Source organism: Lipotes vexillifer, unplaced genomic scaffold (genome assembly GCF_000442215.2).
Source record: "Lipotes vexillifer unplaced genomic scaffold, Lipotes_vexillifer_v1.1 scaffold1053, whole genome shotgun sequence".
Classification (NCBI taxonomy): Eukaryota; Metazoa; Chordata; class Mammalia; order Artiodactyla; family Lipotidae; genus Lipotes; species Lipotes vexillifer.
The window spans coordinates 546,655-553,294 of record NW_006796292.1 but is presented as its reverse complement, the minus strand read 5'-3'; positions in this window follow the sequence as shown (position 1 = coordinate 553,294).

The window sequence follows — 6,640 nt, the reverse complement described above, 5'->3', positions numbered from 1 at the left end:
CTTTCCCTATCTATTAGGATTTAATCAAAGGGTTTGAAAGTTTCAATTCCTTGTTAATATATTAAGCCAAGGCTGACTGATAACTCTCCGTGGGAACATTTTTTTTTGGCAAGTCTTTCTCACTAGATTACACCTTGCCCGATAACTTATCCTAGCAGATAAGTTATCACTGAAACTTGCAATATGAATAGCAACACTTGACCTCTCTGTGTTTATATTAACCAATCTGCCATCCTTCCAGGCAGTGCACAGGGTACCAAACTGAAGAACATCAAGACTTCCCCAATGCTTCATCAAGCAAAGCACTAGGCCTGATCACTATACACAAGTGATCCCACTGGGCTGCCTTTCTCTAGACAACCCACCCAACTTGGTCAGCATTAATTCAAGAATGCATAGTGTAATGGGACTAATGCAGGATGGAAAGGCTGACAAGCCAGATCTAATTCTTAGCTGTGTCTTACAAACTGTGTGGTCGTAGGGATACTTCTTAATCACCTAGACCTCAGTTTCCTTACTACCAAAATAAGCATTAATATATGTCATATAGTTTTTGAGAATTATTTTAAAATTCTATGTGGGGGCTTCCCTGGTGGCGCAGTGCTTGAGAGTCCGCCTGCCGATGCAGGAGACGCGGGTTCGTGCCCCGTTTCGGGAAGATCCCACATGCCGCGGAGCGGCTGGGCCCGTGAGCCATGGCCACTGAGCCTGCGCGTCCGGAGCCTGTGCTCCGCAAATGGGAGAGGCCACAACAGTGAGAGGCCCGCATAACTCAAGAAAAAAAAAAAAAAAAAAAAAAAAAAAAATTCTATGTGGATCTACTTATAAGCTCTAAATAATGTAAAAAGTGAAGAATGGTATTTATGTTACTATTATTCTTATTATGTCTGCAAGGTTAATATAAAAGTACAGCTAGTTATCTCAAAGAGTTACATAGTATAACTATGTCTATGCTACAACCAGTTACCCAGTTCTTTCAAGAAATATGCTATGTGAAATAGCTCACTGCAACAAAATAATTCAATTCCTATAAGCTTTATAGAAGGTATATTTCTATTTATGAACCTAATTTAAATCCTGCTGTATTTAAATTGTGGTTAACTGTATTCCAGGAAATAGCCACTTTGAAAATAGGTAGGTGTTCATTAAGGAAACAAAACTGCACTAATCTCACCATTACTCTTACACTGACTTCTATCTGTATTCAAAGCTGTGTTCAAAGGAGGTCAACGTGGTAAAAATGCACCAGAAAGTGAGAATTGCATAAATTAGGTTCTATGACCCAAACCATGCCTCTAAAAGTGATTAAGGTATCTTGTACTCACAAAATAAACTCTGGGATCAAAAACGAATACTAAATCACCTGCATTATCAAAGACTGGCATCTAAAGGCTGAATGCTTTCTTCTCTCAAACCAAAAAATGATATTTTCTAATTTTCTTTCTTCCTTCCTTCCTCCCTCCCTCCCTCCCACGCTTGCTTGCTTGCTTGCTTGCTTGCTTTCTTTTCTTTCTTTCTTTCTTTCTTTCTTTCTTTTTTTCTTTCTTCCTTCCTTCTTTCCTTCCTTCCTTCCTTTCTTTCTTTCTTTCTTTTCTTTCTTCCCCCTTCTTTCCTCCCTCCCTCCATCCCTCCCTCCCTCCCTTCCTTCCTTCACTTAACAGTTCTCTTTCTTAAAGCTATTTTACTCAACCATTCATTATCTGACTTTATCTATAAAGTCATACTTGACTCCCAGAAGGCCAAGTGCTATCTGCTACAGGAATCTGAGGTTGCACAAGGGATTTCCTCTATGGCAGTGACAGGCAACAGATTGCAGTATACCAACCACTGATTGGTTAAAACATCTGTGGAGAGTAAGTTCATTTACACCACATATCAAACCCCTCCAGTGCGTGAGAAAATGTGAAAGTAGAAGAGTGTCTAAGAATAAAGTATTGCTACAAGTTGGAATTGCCAGAAAAAAGAAAAAAGGATTGTATCAAAGCCTGATCTACTTGACCTTGCCTAGGGCTGCTGATGTCATTAACATCAGATCATAGATTGTTAATCATAGTTAAGCAACATGTTATATAAGAGAAGCTGCTTAGTATCTTTGAGCCTTGGTTGCCCTCTCAGTAAAAGTTTCTGAAATCTCTTCCATGTGTATAGCACTCCATATGCCTTATCTTATCTGGTATCCCTCTATCTATTTAGGGTTTGTTAGAGTCAAATATATATGTTGGTATATATTCTTAACTGTCAACTGTTACCAAATATAAGTAGTAAATATTAAGGGTAGGGATGGGGAAAGTTTACCAGCTATTAAAATATTAATGAAATGACCAGTTTTTTTTTTCTACTTTGGCCTAACTAAAATATAAAGAACTAGTATAGTGTCTACAACAGAATAGATACTGGATAAATATTTGTAAAGTCAATTAATGTATTTATTAACTAGAAAATAATGCCTGGTCAAAATATTTCAATAGTAATTAAGAATGGCACTCATCAATGTTTTTATGATACAACAAGTTAGTTCATATTGTGGCAAATGCTTTTCAACAGTGAGTCCACAGACACTATTACCTATATTTATAGCCACAGGAAAAATCTCTGACACCTTTAAAATATTCCCTGGAGTCAATTGTAGAAATAGTCACACGCTCACCTTACATGAGGCTCAATATATAGCCTCCACAGTGGTGTAATATCAGGGATTGAAGAACTCTGAATCATTTTCTTTTCCTGTCCCCTGTATCTCTGCAACGTGCAAGTTAAATATTTCAATTACTTGTAGTAAAAGCGAAGCCTTTGATTTTACAGTCAAAAAAATAGTTTAAGATATTACTAATAGAAGTACTATCAAATTAATTCTATAAGTCACAAGTTACTAAAACAAGGGTATTTATTAAATTATAATATGGGAAATAAATTCTGCCTCAGATTAGAAAATTAGCAAATAAATTTCTACTAACAGAGATTTTCAAAGCCATAAGGCATATATAAAAAGAGTATGTTTTGTACTTCTCAAGTTGCAAATAGCAAAATATGCTGGAAAATATTTTACCAGTAGAGAAAAACAAGAAATGAGGACATAATTTTATTAAGCAAGTGCAGCTTTCAGAGATGTATTCAGCAAATATTAGGAAGGGGCCCACAAAGGCAATAGTGACGACGAGGAGGAGACAAGTTGTTGATTCAAAAATTTCCAAAATGGGGCTTCCCTGGTGGCGCAGTGGTTGAGAGTCCGCCTGCCGATGCAGGGGACACGGGTTCGTGCCCCGGTCCGGGAAGATCCCACATGCCGCAGAGCGGCTGGGCCCGTGAGCCATGGCCGCTGAGCCTGCGCGACCGGAGCCTGTGCTCCGCAACGGGAGAGGCCACAACAGTGAGAGGCCCGCGTACCGCAAAAAAAAAAAAAGAATTACCTTTCTAGGTTCTTTCTATGAGGTCTCATTAATATTCACAAAAACTGAGGCCCAGAAATGTTAAGCACCTTTTATGCAAGTCCATTCAACTAAAGATTGGAAGAACTAGGTTTTCGTAAGACAAAGCCCAAAGTCATTCAGTCAAGCCACCCTCTTTCTCTCATCCTTGAATGAGAATTGAGAGATTTGGCTTTGTTTTGCTTTGTCTTATCTTAGTTTGGGGATTAACAGAAATACCAAGAATACAGTAAGTCTCTTCTCTTGCTATTTTTGCTATTTTAAATAATATAATTTTTCTGGTTATTAAAAAACCTGTACTAGAAAAATAAGGAAAATAGTGCAACAGAAAGAAAAATGACTGGGAATGCCACTATGCAGATATAATCAATATGAACATTTCAGTACCTGTTCTTCTCTTTTTATGTATATGCATATGTGTATGTATATTTGTTTATATGTGTGTATATATATATATATATATCTTTACTTCTTTAAAATGTTGTGACCTTTTACTTACATTTTCCTTTGCAATTACATTTTTTAAAAATAGGATTTCTAATGGAGGCCTTACTTCTACTTTTTTGTTATACTACCATTTCTTTAACCATTTTCCTTTTGTTCGGCCTTTACTTTGTTTCAAACTTCGTTTACATTACTTCTCTTGCCTTAATTTTTCAAAGTTATTTCCTCACCTAGAAGTCAGCAACTGTGCTATTTAATCCATGAAAATATCAATATTTTTGAAGAAAATTCTCTTGCAAAAAGTTTAAAGAAAAGGTGGAAAATGTTTATTTCTCACAACTCATTAGTTGTGAGTTTGATGAAAAGGCACACACACACACACACACACACACACACACATATATATATATTTTAAACATCTTTATTGGAGTATAATTGCTTTACAATGGTGTGTTAGTTTCTGCTTTATAACAAACCGAATCAGTTATACATATACATATGTTCCCATATCTCTTCCCTCTTGCATCTCCCTCCCTATCCCACCCCTCTAGGTGGTCACAAACCACCCAGCTGATCTCCCTGTGCTATGCGGCTGCTTCCCACTAGCTATCTATTTTACGTTTGGTAGTGTATATATGTCCATGCCACTCTCTCAATTTGTCACAGCTTACCCTTCCCCCTCCCCATATTCTCAAGTGCATTCTCTAATATGTCTGTGTCTTTATTCCCGTCTTACCCCTAGGTTCTTCATGACTTTTTTTTTTTCCCTTAGATTCCATATATATGTGTTAGCATATGGTATTTTTTTTCTCTTTTGGACTCACTTCACTCTGTATGACAGACTCTAGGTTCATCCACCTCACTACAAATAACTCAATTTCATTTATTTTTATGGCTGAGTAATATTCCCTTGTATATATGTGCCACAACTTCTTTATCCATTCATCTGTTGATGGACACTTAAGTTGCTTCCATGTCCTGGCTATTGTAAATAGAGCTGCAGTGAACATTATGGTACATGACTCTCTTTGAATGATGGTTTTCTCAGGGTATATGTCCAGTAGGGGGATTGCTGGGTAGTATGGTAGTTCTATTTTTAGTTTTTTAAGGAACCTCCATACTGTTCTCCATAGTGGCTGTATCCATTTACATTCCCACCAACAGTGCAAGAGGTTTCCCTTTTCTCCACACCCTCTCCAGCATTTATTGTTTGTAGATTTTTTTATGATGGCCATTCTCACTGGTGTGAAGTGATACTTCATTGTAATTTTGATTTGCATTTCTCTAATGATTAGTGATGTTGAGCATCCTTTCATGTGTTTGTTGGCAATCTGTATATCTTCTCTGGAGAAATTTTGATTTAGGTCTTCTGCCCATTTGGGGATTGGGTTGTTTGTTTTTTTGATATTGAGCTGCATGAGCTGCTTTTATATTTTGGAGATTAATCCTTTGTCAGTTGCTTCATTTGCAAATATTTTCTTCCATTCTGAGGGTTGACTTTTTGTCTTGTTTATGGTTTCCTTTATTGTGCAAAAACTTTTAAGTTTCATTGGGTCCCATTTGTTTATTTTTGTGTTTATTTCCATTTCTCTAGGAGGTGGGTCAAGAAGGATCTTGCTGTGATTTATGTCATAGAGTGTTCTGCCTATGTTTTCCTCTAAGAGTTTTATAGTGTCTGGCCTTACATTTAGGTCTTTAATCCATTTTGAGTTTATTTTTCTGTATGGTGTTACGGAGTGTTCAAATTTCATTCTTTTACATGTAGCTGTCCAGTTTTCCCAGCACCACTTATTGAAGAGACTGTCTTTTCTCCATTGTATATCCTTGCCTCCTTTGTCATAGATTAGTTGACCATAGGTGTGTGGGTTTATCTCTAGGCTTTCTATCCTGTTCGATTGACCTATATTTCTGTTTTTGTGCCAGTACCATACTATCTTGTTTACTGCAGTATAGTCTGAAGTCCGGGAGCCTGATTCCTCCAGCTCCATTTTCCTTTGTCAAGATTGCTTTGGCTATTCAGGGTCTTTTGTGTTTCCATACAAAATGTGCAAGGTTTTGTTCTAGTTCTGTGAAAAATGTCATTGGTAGTTTGATAGGGATTGCATTGAATCTGTAGATTGCTTTGGGTAGTATAGTCATTTTCACAATGTTGATTCTTCCAATCCAAGAACATGGAATATCTTTCCATCTATTTGTATCATCTGTAATTTCTTTCATCAGTGTCTTATAGATCTCTGCATACAGTCTTTTGTCTCCTTAGGTAGGTTTAATCCTGGGTATTTTATTTTTTGTGTTGCAGTGGTAAATGGGAGTGTTTCCTTAATTTCTCTTTCAGATTTTTCAACATTAGTGTATAAGAATGCAAGAGATTTCTGTGCATTAATTTTATATCCTGCTACTTTACCAAATTCCTTGATTAGCTCTAGTAGTTTTCTGGTAGCATCTTTAGGATTCTCTATGTATAGTATCATGTAATCTGAAAACAGTGAGAGCATTACTTCTTTTCCAATTTGTGTTTCTTATATTTCTTTCTTCTCTGATTACCATGGCTAGGACTTCCAAAACTATTTTAAATAATGGTGGTGAGAATAGACAACCTTGTCTTGTTCCAGATCTTAGAGGAAATGGTTTCAGTTTTTCAACATTGAGAACGATGTTGGCTGTGGGTTTGTCATATATGGCCTTTATTATGTTGAGGTAAGTTCCCTCTATGCCTACTTTCTGGAGGGTTTTTATCATAAATGGATGTTGAATTTTGTTGAAAGCTTTTC